This window comes from Hippopotamus amphibius, chromosome 17, assembly GCF_030028045.1.
Source record: "Hippopotamus amphibius kiboko isolate mHipAmp2 chromosome 17, mHipAmp2.hap2, whole genome shotgun sequence".
Taxonomy (NCBI): Eukaryota; Metazoa; Chordata; class Mammalia; order Artiodactyla; family Hippopotamidae; genus Hippopotamus; species Hippopotamus amphibius.
In genome coordinates this window covers 26,532,859-26,547,887 of record NC_080202.1, presented here as the reverse complement: position 1 = coordinate 26,547,887, position 15,029 = coordinate 26,532,859, and the positions used below count along the sequence as shown (strand labels likewise).

At 46.4% G+C, this 15,029-nt stretch overlaps 1 long non-coding RNA gene across 1 annotated transcript; it reads right to left on the bottom strand.

The window, feature by feature from the left end:
• Positions 1-2,730: 2,730 nt before the first annotated feature.
• LOC130839666 (uncharacterized) lies at positions 2,731-13,376 on the bottom strand. The gene is made up of 3 exons (XR_009049868.1): positions 13,284-13,376; positions 3,757-3,819; positions 2,731-2,919 (listed from the first exon to the last, which is right to left on the bottom strand). It is a non-coding gene; the product is annotated as an uncharacterized LOC130839666 (long non-coding RNA).
• Between the last annotated feature and the right edge of the window lie 1,653 nt (positions 13,377-15,029).

Sequence of the window (15,029 nt, the reverse complement as noted above, 5' to 3'; positions counted from 1 at the left end):
ACAGAACTAGAGGATCTGTGGTAGGAAAAGATGTCACATGGAGTTCCTGGCAAGCCCCAGGAAGAAAATAATATGATAGACCCCTACGGTTATGAAGCAAGACAGGACATCTGCAGGAAGAACTACACACCAATTGAAAAGCAGTTTCCAGATGTTACAGAACCTGGGAGAGATGACATTCCGACCAAATGATACCAAGTGACCAGACAGGCCACTAGAACTGCCCATCGTGAGCTTGGTTTTGTCAGATCCACCCAGTCACAGGCAGGCCCAGCAGCGATCATCCTAAGATGGAAGTGGTACCTTCAGGATCAGCACAAGTGAGCTGCAGGAACAGGTAGCCCAGATCCCAGATAGTGCACCGGTGTTGCCCCAGCCCCAGGCTTGTGGCTGCACAGGGGTCCTGTATGGCCAGCTGACAGAGGAGGAAAAAAGCCAAGCCAAGTTCACACATGGGTCAGCTCAGTATACGTCAGCGCGAACCACAGCTGCTGGTTCTCGGTGGAGGCAGAGAAGAACACGTTTGACACCCAGATGCGCCCCTGGGGCATTTCTTGGTGTTATCATACCCAGTTTTAATGATAAATGGATAAGAACAGCAGCCAAGGTGTGACACAAGTGTGGTACCCAAAGGCCCTCAGAATCCTCAGGAATGAGAGTCTGGGTCACTCCACCAAGCAAGCCACTTAGACCAGCACAGATGCTGGCCATGGGTAAAAATAATCTAGTACAGGTGGTGGATGAGGGGCATTTGAGTATCAGAGTCTTGAGATCAAATACAGCATCGGGGCTGCAGTTTGTCCCATTAACCCTTCTCTTGTGGGTTTCCCTAGGAAACAACCCACAATCCTAGAGAAACCACCAGAGATGGGGCAAACTTACTATGAGAAGCAAGTGAGTCTGAGCAGCTCAAAGGATGAACTGTCATGGATATTGTCCGCCAAGATCCCCCCCTTCAGGGCCACCCACCCGTCTCCCATCTGCTGAGAATATGGGCTGCTTATAGCTCAGGGCTTCATCCCTCACTGGAAATTGCTTTACCCAAGGTGCATCCTGTCCCTGGGATGGCCCTGGCCAATGACTGGCTGATGGGGAGAAGCAAAGGCCCAGCCCCCTTCCCAAGGGACAACCCTGATGGGCCATCTCATTTGCAGAGCTCCCCATGCAATTAGCTGAAGTCTCCGAGGCAACCACACTGGGAGCCTGGTCCTGCCTTCCTTGCCCCCTTACAGGTGTATCTCCTGAGAATGCTCCTAACTAGGATTTTGCATGCAGCTCTCCATCTCAGAGTCTGCTTCCTGGAGACCCAACCTAAGACATCCCCCAAGTGTAGGCTGAGATATTGGAAAACTCAAATGATGCTGACTTATTTCTTTGAAACAAGGAAACCCAACAGTTTCACAGCGACCTACTGAGCCTTGGATCAATCTTTAGGTTGGTTGCTTGCAACCTGTGCCCTCTCAGGGGTTAAAGGAAATTATCAAATTAAGAGAACGCAGCCTGAACCACACTTTATTGGTGACTTCCACTCCTGTGCCCTTCCTCCTCACTTGAAATCATACGACTCGGGAAAATTTTAACTACTAATAGTAAAGCCTTCAACAAGACAAGGACAAATCCAGGGACCTCTGTTACGGAACACAACCAAGCTTGTCCTTCCAAAGGGAAGGGAAGAGATATTAGCATTTAGGATGTCTACAGGGGGTTCAGTGCCATACAGGAATATTCTTAGTAAGTGACAGAGAAAAAAGTAGAAAACTGGCTGATTGACAGACAGCTCAATTTTTAATCTGGACATCTTTAATAAATTTCTGCAATGCAGGATTATCAATCTTATCTCACCTGGATTTCTACCCTTCACAAGGAGATGGCCTTGATTTTAGAGGCCAGAATAAGTGGCTTCTTTATCAAAAGGTTCCCTGTAAACAGCCAAGCCTGAGCAGCACTGAGCCAGTCCCCAGGAGCCAATTCTCATCAACTTTTCATGGTAAGGGAATTTTTCTGAGTAATTACACACAGGAGATCACTCTCTTTACGTAAAGCCTTCCTGGATTTAAATGAAAGCATAATGCAAATGCCAGCTTCACCTGGATGTGGTAATGCTATTCCGGGAAGTTAAAGTCACAATGGCAAGTGCCCTGGGTCAGCAGAGTGCAAAGCTCTTTCCATCCTGGATCTCATTTGACTCTTTCAACCCCTTGAAGCAGATGCAGTGCTGTTATTATCCCCATTTTGCAGATGGGCAAACCAAGGCTCTGGGAAATTAACCCATTTGCCCAAGATTACAAAATGTTGTAAGTATCAGAGCTGGAAACTCAACCCAGTCTGTCTGAGATGGAGCCCGTGTTGTTAACTATGATATTATACTCTGATATCCTAAGAATTGTTAGCAATGTCATCTATACATCATAGCATCACAGCCACTTACATTTCAGAGTTTAACACTCACGTATCCAATTTAATAGCATATTTTCTATGATGATTTATAAACGTGAGGTTGTATACCCCCCCTTTATTTGTGGGAGAGGGCTGTGGTATATCGTTTGTTGTCTATTTTCAAGATTTTTCAGTCAATTTGTCTGTAAGTACTTCTTACTTCCAAATTAATAAAAATTCAAATTATATTTTTCAAGTCACAAATAAGGGCCAAAGGGAAGTTCTATATTTGACATTCTTTACTGAAAATATACACACTGAGAATAAGATGATGTCTTTCCTAATGTTCCCGATACCAAGCTGAGTGAGATTTCCATATTGAATTCTGCTGCCCAGAATTTCTTCCTTCTTTGGGAGATGACGGTTGAGGGTGGAATGGGAGGGGAGAACGGTGGATAGACAGCTGCATATTTGCCCTATAACAGCGTCTCATTTACCATTTTCTGTGCTCTGAAGAGATCTTCAAGTTTGTCTTTTATTTATCTAAACACAGTAAGGAAGAAAAGTCATTTATTGTCTATAGTCTGATGGTTTTAAGATCTAAAGTCTGTACAGATCTGTTTCCATTGCCTGTTTTTGCTGCTTCTCACTCATGGCGTCAGGTTTCCTTGTGTGCCTGGTTCTCATCAACCACAGTCCAGTATTTTAAAAATTATTTATAGGGATAACATGAGGCGTAATGTCCAGAGATCTGCTTCTGTAACGTGTTGGAGCCATACCCAGTCTGGGCCCACCTTAAACCACATCCAAGGCTGAGACTTCCTGGAACCTGGGTTGTAATTCTGCATGAAGTGTACTTCACTTCCAGGTCACCCCGGGGTCCCCGCATGCTGTGGAGAGGACTGCCTTCCGGCCTCCATCGCCCTCTCTTCCAGTTGCTGCCAGGCCATCAGGATGAGAAACGCTCAGGGCGAAAGCAGCCCCTGTGCTCATTCACCTGTCTGGCTCCTATTCTTCTGTCTCTGTCAACCTAGTCGTGCTTACTCTCTTGCCAGCAATTTAATACTATTTAAGAAGACTTCAAAAACTATTTTATGCAGCTATTATAGTTGTCTCCCATGGGAGAGCTGGGCCAAATAGTTTCACCCACCATTGCTAGGAAGTCTCAACCTACAAGCTTTTCAAGAAATAACCAACTCAGACCAAATTTGAGACCCTACTAATACGGATGTTTGATTTATGTGTCTTTATATACAATAATTACTTCAACAAACGCATCCTGAATTGTGCTCACTTAGGTCTGAGGTCCACAGAGCACTGGTTTAAGGTCCTCAAAGGTGGGGGGGATCTAGAGGTGGGAGTGGAGATGGTAAGAGTTACCTAAACCCCCGAGCAGCTGTGCAATCTTGGCCAGTAATGCTGGCTCTTGGCTGGTTTCCTCATCTGGAAAATGAGAAGAAGAAGAATACTGCTTGTCTCACAATGTTGTCATACAGATTAAATGAGATTCAATAATACATACAAAGCCTTTAGCACAATGTTAAGTGTCCGAGAAACATGATTACTATTATTATTATCCCTGAGATGCTAATGTCCTCAGACACAGGCACACACACACTCACCAGACCTCCCCCTTCCCCACACGTGCACGCAGATCAAGGCGAGAACCACTGCCTTAGTTAATGATGATTTGAATAAATCACTCAGTTCCAGTGGTCTGGTTGCTAAGAACATCATTCTGAAGGCCTTGAAGCTAGGCCTCCTGGATTTTATCTCCCCTGAACTCATTCTGTGGCCTACAAATTGAAAGGATGGCAGTAACTCAGATGTGGGATGGGCCTGGAGACTCCCCCCAATAAAAGGTACCCCTGCAGCCTTGTGGCAAGTTGTGCTGTTGTGAGAAAGCAGAGGGCTGTTTGGAAATAATCAAAAATTCTCTCAGGAAGCCCAATTATATTTTTACATCAAGAATCAAAACGCTGGTGCTGCAGACTTCAACCTGTCATTCACAGAGCTTTTATCCTGTAATTAAGCCAGATCTGCTGCTGGGCTAATTCTTCCCTGAATGGCACCACCCTTTGAGCCAGCCCGTGTGTCGGCAGAAGACTTCACTCTGATGATCTATTACACCAATACATCACCGCGGTGAGCTGCCTCCTTAATGATTTATCCATAACACACCATCAGAGTGAGGCACACTCATAATATATTGCTCAATAAGTCTGCGGTGGCCAAGGGGGGAAGCCACAAACAGCGGCCGGGTCCATGCCCTTACATGGCTGGTGTCAGCGCTTGGGGCCCACGCTGGGCACTCCCTTCCTAAGCAAATGTTTACGTAGGTGGGAGGGCTTCCATGCCAATAAGCTTTTAAAACGTGAAGAACCATGACCTTAAGAAAGTCCTATAAATCCAGAACAGAAAAGCCCCGCAGTCAGTAGGGGGATCTACCCTCCTAAGCCCGTCAAATAGGCAGAAAGCATTTTCCTTAAGCTCTTACTCAGTAGAAGGCCAGGGCCACTGTACTGCACAACTCCAGGGGGTGCCGTTCACACAGCAGTCTGTGCAAATGGTGCCCCGGGGGTTGTGTGACAGGCAGCCTGAGCCACCCCTCGCGGCAGCCCTGTCGGAGGCCTTGGTTAAGAGCAGAGACTCTGGCATCACTGCCTCCTTTGAATCAAGGTTCTGGGAATAATGGTCCTACTTCATGGGGTTGCTGTGAGATTGTACACGAGAATGTAACCAGGGTACCTATTACGTAGTGAGCACTCAGCACATATTAGCCACGACGGACAGCAACCTTAACAGATCCCGAGAGCCAGGACACCTGCAGGTCCAGGGATATCAGGCAGCCCCTGTGTATTCTGACCTCCATTCTGTGGGGCCCTAATTCTTCTGTATTTAGATCCTGCTTCATTCAGAAGGAAAAAGGAAGATGAATGGACAAAAGAATGCTTACAGAAATGCATATGAGGATAAAAATGAGTAGATGGGGACATTTAGACAAAGGCAAAGAAAGATCAAGCAAAGCTGAAGCAAAAGTAGTGCACAAAACACCACCAAGAGTGGGCCAGGGTGGCAGCAGTGGGCACACTCGCCTACTAAGCACAACTGTTCTAGCAGTTTGGCATTGCCCAGAAAGCTAAAGACGGGCACCCCCTGCAGCCCAGCAGTCCCACTCCCAGGTATATACTTTAGCTCAGAGGACCTCTTTCTTGCACAAAGAAACATTTACAATAATGTTCCCTGCCACACTCCAACACAGCTAAAAAACTGGAAACAACTTAAATGTCCACCAACAGGTAAATAAATAACAGCCAACTCTTGAAGAATACACACTATGTACCAGGCATATTTTAAATGCTTCACATCTACTACCTTATTTCATCTTTACATCAACTCTATGAGGTGTGTGCTATCATTGGCCCCATTTTACAGCTGAAGAAACTGAGGCAAAGAGAAGTTAATTTACCCAAGGTCACAGAAATAGAAAGTGGCAGAGCTGGGGTTTGAACCTTGGCATTCTGGCTCCAGAGCCACGCTCTTGAACACTACAGCATCATTTGTCTAGTCTTATAATAGCGTACCACACAGCAATGAAAAGGGAATTAACTACATGTGTCAACACAGGTAAGTTTCAAAATAACATTCTTGAGTAAAAAGAATAAATTACAGAAGGATACCTATACATAGTATGAAACCACTTATAGAATGTTTTAAGACATGCAAAATAATATTGTGTGTTTGGGGGCTCCCCTGGTGGTCCAGTGGTTAAGACTCCGCACTTCCAGTGCAGGGAGTGTGGGTTCGATCCCTGGTCGGGGAACTAAGATTCCACATGCTGCACAGTGCAGCCAAATAAACATAAATGATAAGCAAATAAATATTGTGTGTTTGTTACAGGTGCATACATTGGGAGAAAATTATTTTTTAATTTATTATTTTTTTAAGTGGGAAGGATAAACACCTAGTCCAGGAAGCTATTTACCACCGGCGTAAGGCATCAGGGCTGGGTACACAGAGGGCTTCACTTGTGTTTTCTCAGTTTTGTTTCTGAAACTGAGTGGTGGGTATGTGAATGTTTGTTACATAGTCTCTGTAATTTCTGTATGCCTGGAACATTCCATAGTAATCGAGCGAATGCCATCATAAGCTCCTACATCAGAGCTGCATGTGACTGATAATTTAACTCTGAGTTTCCTCACAGCCAGAGCTAAGGGGGAAACTAAGATATCAAATTTTCCAAGACCACAAAAGTAAACTTTGGAACAGTGGTTCAGAAGAAGCACAGGTTTTCTTTAAATCAAGATGTGAAATTTCTCCCATGGGTCTTCAGAATGGAAAGATGGTTAGTAACATCCCTACAGAAGAAAAGTGAGGGGCACCATGCAATCATTTTCTAGCGTCCCGCAATGCGTGCCAGTGTTTCATGTCAAAACAGGACTTGGAAGAAGCTGCTCTGTGAGGACCCATCTCCATAGCTGGCGTCTGGAACTTTTCCAGAGGAGCAGGTCTGTGAGGAGCAAGAGGAAGGGACTTCCCTGGTGGCTCAGTGGTTAAGAATCTGCCTGCCAGTGCAGGGGACACGGGTTTGAGCCCTGGTCCGGGAAGACCTCACATGCCAAGGAGCAACGAAGCCTGTGTGCCACAACTCCTGAGCCTGCGCTCTAGAGCCTGTGAGCCACAACTACTGAGCCCACACACAGCAACTACTGAAGCCTGCGCACCTAGAGCTCGTGCCCCACCACAAGAGAAGCCACTGCACTGAGAAACCCGCGCACCACAAGAGTAGCCCCCACTCGCTGCAACTAGAGAAAGCCTGCGCGCGGCAACAAAGACCGTATGCACCCAATAAATTAAAAATAAAATTTAAAAAATATATAAGACATCAAAGGATAAATTAAAAAAAAAAAAGAGGGAAGCAGGCAAATGCTGGGGCTGGAGCCTGGAGGCACATGAGATAACCTTACCTGTGGGCAGGGCTCTCCCTCACGCTCCTGCTGCCTGTGCTGGGACCCTCTACCTGCGAGCCGGGGCAGCTGTGGCCCTGGGTCGGAAGCCTCTGCCCTTTGCCTGGTGCAGCTGATGATCCCTCTGACTCCTCAGACCCCGCGTCCATCCAGCTGTCTGCTGACACTTCTGATTCTTATCCTCATTTTACAAAGTAGAGAGTCGAGGCGGTTTTGATGGAACAAGAAATACAGCCGTATGCATTTTATGTAATGGTGATACTGTGATGTGTAACAAAAAATATGTATTGGTCTCTTTCCCCAGCTCCTGACACAGGGCTCCTGAAACCCTAGTAATTTCCAGGGTGACAGGGGTGTATTTTGTTCTAAGGAGGCGACTCTAGGTGGGCTCTTTGATGGCTCCTGGATGTGAGCCAGTCACCAGAAAGACCAAGCCACCATTAGAAGCTTGGAATTTTTAGCTCCACCCCCCATTCTCTTGAGGAGGGAGAAGGGCTGAAAGCGGAGTAAATGATTGATCGCGCCTATGCGATAAAGCTTCCGTAAAATCCCAAAAGTATGGTGTTTGGAATGCTTCCAGGTTAGTGAACACGCGGAGGCACCAGGAGCGTGGCGCCCTGGGGAGGGTACGGAAGCCCCATGTCCCTTCCCTGTACCTCGTCCTGTGCATCTCTTCCACCCGGCCGTTCACCTGATCCTTTATCACATATAAACTGGTAAACATTGTTTCCCTGAGTTCTGTGAGTCTTTCTAGCAAATTAATCAAACCCAAGGAGGGGGTCGTTGGAAGCTCTGATCTATAGCTGGTTGGTCTGAAGCACAGATGATAACCTGGGCTTGTGACTGGCATCTGAAGTATGTGTGTGTACATGGGAGGTGGGGGTGGGCAGTCTTATAAGACGGGGAGGCTGGACTCTTAACCTGTGGGATCTGATGCTGTCTCTGGGTAGACAGTGTCAGAACTGAATCAAATTATAGGATACTCAGCTGGTGTCTCAGCGAAGTGCTTCTTATAGGGGAAAACCTCCACGTAGTTGGTGACCAGAAGTGAAGTGTTTTATGTGAGTAGTAAAGGAAACTCACAGGAAGAAACACCCAGGAGGAAAGAAACACCCAGGTTTTTCCCTACATAGGAAGGTGTAAAACTGAGTTTTTCCCCTATAGTGATGCCCCAAAGATAAAGGAACCATATTAGTTTCCTAGAGCTGCCATAACAAACTGCCACAAATTGAGTGGCTTAGAACACAGGAATTTATCCTTTCACAGTTCTGGAGGCCAGAAGTCTGAGATCAAGTTGCCTACAGGGCCATCCTCCCTCGGAGGGCTCTAGGGGAGAATCCCTCCTTGCCTCTTCCAGCTTCTGGTGGTTGCCAGCAAGCCTCAGCACTCTTTGGCTTGTGGTTATATCTCTCCAATCTCTGCCTCCGTCTTCCCTCTTTGTGCGTGTCTGTTTCCAAATATCTCTCTCCTTATAAGGATGCCGGCCATTAGATTTAGGGCTCACTCTAATGCAGTATGACCACATCTTAACTTGATTACATCTGCAAAGACCTTATTGCCAAATAAGGTCACATTCACAGGCACTGGAAATTAGGATGTCAACATATCTTTTGTGGGGGGAGGGGGGGTTACAACACAACTCCACCCAAAGTAGAACCTTAATGAGTGTTACTATACAGAAGAACCAGGTGGAAATATACCACAATGGAAAGAAGAGAGAATCTAAGTTAGCTGAACTCTCATCTATCATAGCAGGAAGCCCAGACACTGTGACTGCAGTTGGTAAACAAGAAGTGGTGGTGTAAACTATGATTTCTGGGAAGATAATCACCCGAGGTACTAAAACCAGTAGTTAACAGTGGTTGACCCCAGGGACAGACCTGGGGTAGGAGGAGGCTAAGAGCCTGTTCAGGGAACTGTGGGGAAATCTGAATATGGACTGGGTATAAAATTACTTTTTTTGGCTTTTTGAAACTTAAAAGCTTTTGCACAGCAAAGGAATCCATAAACAAGACAAAAAGACAAACCTCAGAATGGGAGAAAACATTTGTAAATGAAGCAACGGACAAAGGATTAATCTCCAAAATATACAAGCAGCTCATGCAGCTCAATATCAGAAACACAACAACCCAATCCAAAAACGGGCAGAAGAACCTAAATAGACATTTCTCCAAGGAAGACATACAGATGGCCAACAAGCACATGAAAAGATGCTCAACATCACTAATCATTAGAGAAATGCAAGTCAAAACCATAATGAGGTATCATCTCACACCGGTCAGAATGGCCATCATCAAGAAATACAGAAACAGAAGCGAGAGAGTAGCACAGACATATATATACTACCAACTGTAAAATAGATAGTCAGTGGGAAGTTGTTGTATAACAAAGGGAGTCCAACTCGAGGATGGAAGATGCCTTAGAGGACTGGGGCGGGGAGGGTGGGGGGGACTCGAGGGGGGGGAGTCAAGGAAGGGAGGGAATACGGGGATATGTGTATAAAAACAGATGTTTGAACCTGGTGTACCCCCCCCAAAAAAATAATTAAAAAAAAAAAGAAAAAAAAAAAAAGATGATTGAACTTGGTGTACCCCCCCAAAAAAAAAAACTATCAACACATTAAACATATCTCCCCACCCCCCCAAAAAAAATAATAATAATAATAAAAAGAAATATAGAAACAATAAATGCTGGAGAGGGTGTGGAGAAAAGGGAACTCTCCTGCACTGTTGGTGGGAATGTAAATTGATACAGCCACTATGGAGAATAGTATGGAGGTTCCTTAAAAAACTAAAAATGGAACTACCATATGACCCAGCAATCCCACTACTGGGCATATACCCAGAGAAAACCATAATTCAAGAAGATACATGTACCACAATGTTCACTGCAGCACTGTTTACAACAGCCAGGACATGGAAGCAACCTAAATGCCCATCAACAGATGAATGGATAAAGAAGATGTGGCACATATATACAATGGTATATTACTCAGCCATAAAAAGGAATGAAATTGAGTTATTTATAGTGAGGTGGATGGACCTAGAGTCTATCATACAAAGTGAAGTAAATCAGAAAGAGAAAAATGAATACTGTATGCTAACACATACATATGGAATCTAGAAAAATGGTACTGATTTTTAGGTACTGATGAAGCTAAAGTACTTTTAATTACCATCCAATAGGCTTCATGATGGTATTGTGTTGATGTAAGAAAAGGTCTTGTTTTTCAGAGAAGCAGGCTGAAGCTTTGGGTGAGGGAGGTCATGCCTGCACTTGCTTCAAAATACTTCAGAAAAAATATAGACAAGCAAATATGGCAAAATATTAATAAAGGTTAAGTCTACATGATGAACATATGAAAGATCATTACACTATTTTCTCTACCCTTATGAGTGTTTCCATGATCAAAATTTAAAAAGTGAAAAGATTTTAAATAAGCATTTAGTAAGTCTTGGAATGTGCTTGCTCGCCCCAACTTTGAGGCTCTTCTCGGACACACAGACCCAAAGAATAGGCCTTCTGAGGTCCTGTAGTTCAACCCCTTATTTTACTAATGGTTGAAAAGGTTTAATGATTTCCAAAGTCACAGCCAATTAGCAGATGAGCTGGGGCTGAGCCAGCGTCTCCAGGAGCCTCAGCCTGTGCTCCATTTACTGTCTCAAGTCATCTCTTACCTCAGTTTTGGGCTTAAAGGAGCTATTTTTAAATGTCAGTAAGCAGTGGCGGCACACGCTGTTCTTTTTTTGGTTTGTGTTGTGTTGTGTTTTGTTGTTAAGGCAGACATCGCCTATGGGTCACTGAGTTCTCATACATACGAAATTTTGATTATACCCTGAAAGTTTTATTCTCTTCAACGTGACACTAAAGTACATTCAAGTCCTTTAGATCTTAAAGTAACCCCTTTGGGGTTTGGCAATGCGTGTGTCAGTTGAGCAATAGGCATCTGTCATCTGTTTGTCATAAATATTAATTATAAATGGCCAACAGCTCAGGGGAACAAAGTCTTGCAGATGACTTTTTTCCCAAATTCAACCTTCTTGACTTTACAGGTATTCAAAGTGATTCTTTTCAGAAGCCAGTCTCAATTTGATTTTGATTACTTCAGTAATCAAAAGGGAAGGAATAAACGGGTCCAAGCTTAAGAACATGCTGGACTGGAGGTCAGGTTGCCCAGGCCAGGAGAGACACGGCTGGAAAGCTGCAGGACTGTGGAATATCCTGGTGTCCTTATCTGCCTGGAGCTCAGGCTACCAGACCACTCCTACTCATCTGGCCTGTCCCCCACAGCCCCTTCCCCTTCTCTTACATCCCAAAGTGGGAAAGTGAGGGATGGGGCAGTGTTGCCAAAGACAGGTTTGCCTTCTTAGGATTTAATTTAGAATTCTTCTGAGATGAAGCCTCTTGTTCTAACCTCAGGGGCGTCACGCGTGTGGCTGGATGGGGAAACCCGGAGCCAGGACTCAGGCATAGTCACAGAGGCAAGCACGGCACCGGGCTTGGACCCTCCCTCTGCCCGGTCCGAACTGGAGACCCTGCCTTGCTGGGAGAGGTGAGAGTCAGCCGAAGGCTGGCAGCAGTGACAACACAAGTCCATTGTCCCTTGAATTATACCCTCAGGGGGCTGGAAGTCTTGAGGAGCCGAAGTGACACACATGCCAGGGCAGGCAGATGGATCCCAGCGGGAAGCCAGGCCTGGGGAAGAGGAGGAGCCCCAGGAGAGCGCAGAGGCCGCGCCCCTGCCGTGAGCTGGAGCAGGGCCATCCCACCTCACGTGGCAGGAGCCAGGGGGAGTGGGGAGAAAGCTCAGGATCCTCCTCTCGCGTGTTTAATATTCTGGAGATAATCCTGAGCATGTCTAGAGTTTAAACTGAGCATCTGGGAGGGGGTCTGCAGAACAGTGGGTATCTCCTGCAGAATTCTTTAGCAGGAGAGGCTGGGCATCCTCACCTGCTGCTCTGCGCCTCTCCTGAGGCCACAGTCCCCAGCTCTGCTCTCCTGGGAGGAGCCCAGCACTGAGGCTCCACACCCATTTCCATCTTCCCACACCTTTATTTCATGTAATTGTAGAAGGCTTGAGAGTTGACAAAGTTCTGCCACACCAGCACCTTGTTGGCATTCTGCCCCCCAAAGCATGCTTGGTACCAATACGATTATCCCCACGGTCTAGATGGGGAAGCATTCCTTTGTTCATTTGTTCATTCAACAAATACACTTTCGAGGACCCATTAGGCTCCAGACCCTGTGCTGGGACTGAATGTCCCAGCTTAGAAGGGTTAAGTGATCTGCCCAAAGCTGCAGTCACACAAGGAGCACCAGGATCTGAACACAATTCTTTGGACCGAGACCTCGAGAGGAAAGAAGCCAGAACTCTTCCTCCCAGCACACCTGGGTGGCACCCTAAGCCCTGTACTCCTCTGGCCTAGCATCCCGGGTGACCAGAGGCAGAGGGGTCCCACAACCCACCTGCAGACCAGCCAGGGTCAAATGAAGTGAGGGGGGCACAGGACAGGGGGAAGGACATGAATAGATCTTTCTGGCTCTCCAGACCTCACTGCCGTCCAACCCAGCAGCTCAGCCCTGGCACCCACCACCCCTGGGCCCTTCACTGGGAGGAGCACCAGAGGCAGTTACAGAAACTCCTGCCCCAGTTGCTGAGCAGCTCCAGGTCCCAGAAACAATGTCTCTGAGGTTTTCTTCTGCTGGGCCTCTAGGCTGTGACTCTCTGGCTTCCCTCCAGAGAGTGGAATGCAGGGGGGTACAGTGGGGAGAAAGAAAGGAGAAAAGTTTACCACAAGGAGGGCAGGGGAGCAACAATGAGGAAAGAAGGGACAGAAGGAATGCCATTAAGGCACCAGTTTCTACACACACACACACACACACACACACAATCTGCCTAAGACATAACTAAAGAAAAGCAAGGTTTTCAGTGAAACCTACCAGCATTGGGTAAGTTCCAACAGTGGACAAGTTCCCAGGATGGTCTTTGGTTTCCTCTTTTGTCTCTTTTGATTGATTGATCGGTTGATTGATTGGGTGCTGGAAGGCTGCAAGAAGATAGAGGAGATGGTAACGACTGGGGGGAAGGATTGAGAAAAGATAGATGGTTAAACAAGTGGCTGGTGAAAAGGTACATGACACCATTTTTTGTTTCTTCTGCACTTTGATCTAAAACACGTTCATCTCCACCCAGTGGGAATCAACCGTTGTGGAGGCCTCCAAGCAGGGAGGGCAAAGAACATCAGATTTGTTCACGCTCATTTGCTCCGTATCACAACTCCAGGAGGTCGATGTGAGTATTCCTGTTTTACAGATAAGGACATTGAGGCACAAGCTATTCATTCATTCACTTCCCTAATGTCACAAGACAAAGCAATCTATCAGGGTTTCAAAACCAGGTCTGTCTCTCCAAAGATCTGGGTTTTTTCCACTGCTCTGCGCTGCCCCCCTGCCTGCACCGTTTTCTCCCTCCACCCTCTGCAGCAAATTCGCAGATGTGTCACTGACTGGAGAAGGTTAGAGAACACTGCTCTGAACAGAGTCTCCAGGGGCTCAGCACCAGTTAGGTCCTTCCCCTTCTGCTCCTATTATGGTACAGACAGTGCTGTCCCCCCCCCCCCCCCGCCCCCCCCATAGGTCTTTGTCATTTGTCCTGTGGCCCATCCGCTCCCATTTCTACCCTATCCCAGGCACCCCAGGACCTCAGCTTCCTAAATCTCAGCTAGAACATCATTTTACAAGGACACTCACCAACCTTGAAAGGCAAGGTACCCCAAGGCAAGGAAATACGATTGTAGCCGATCGGCATGAGAGTACAGCGCCATCTAGCGGTGCTGGGGCCAAGGTCCCAGGCGGTGACATTTTCAAACAATCAATATCTCATTATTAACCATAATCACAACCTGTTTACGTTAGAAGAAATGTTCAGCAGCAAGGGATGCACATGCACTTTTCTGCATGTTTCAAGAGGTCTGCGATCCTAAATGCCACAATGACTATTAAACAGTGTCCTGCCCACGAGCAAACAGGAGGGAGCAGAGATTGATTGTATATCTTTTTCATCTAAGCTGCTCACCAAAAACAAAGCATCCATTGAAGCCACTGACCTTTCACTAACTGCTGGAAGGAAAATGCTTGATAAATAATAAATAGACCACTCCTGGATGTTGCTTAGAACCATCTTTTAATTAAAAGAACTGAGCAACTAAAACGTCAGGTGGCTGACATTTAAGTTCCAGTCCAGGAAAAGCATCAGTCGAGGGTAAAACTATACCCCAAATGTAATTTCACTGTCAGCTAGCATTTCACGAAAATCCCTTGTCTGTAATCTGCACCGATGGTGGGGGTGGCGGCCATGGCGGCGGCAATCGTAGGGGACATAGCACTTAACTTCCTGCCTCCTTTGCCTTCCCCTAGCAACCTTCTCATTTTCGTGCTGCAGCAACAGACACTTGTCTGGTTCAGCATCTCCACAGAAACTGCTCCAGTGCTGGGCTCATCCAATCAGAGACCCGCTTGCCACACTGAGCCCTACCTTAGGAGTGACAGGAAAGCCATTTCTTGTCTTTTCCACAGGAGGGCAGGTGCCCTTCCTCCATCAGCCAAGGTGACCTCAACCAAGTTGCTCACTGAACCTGCTCAGGCTCCACCTCATCGAGCACCATTAAAGGCACAAAACGCATGATT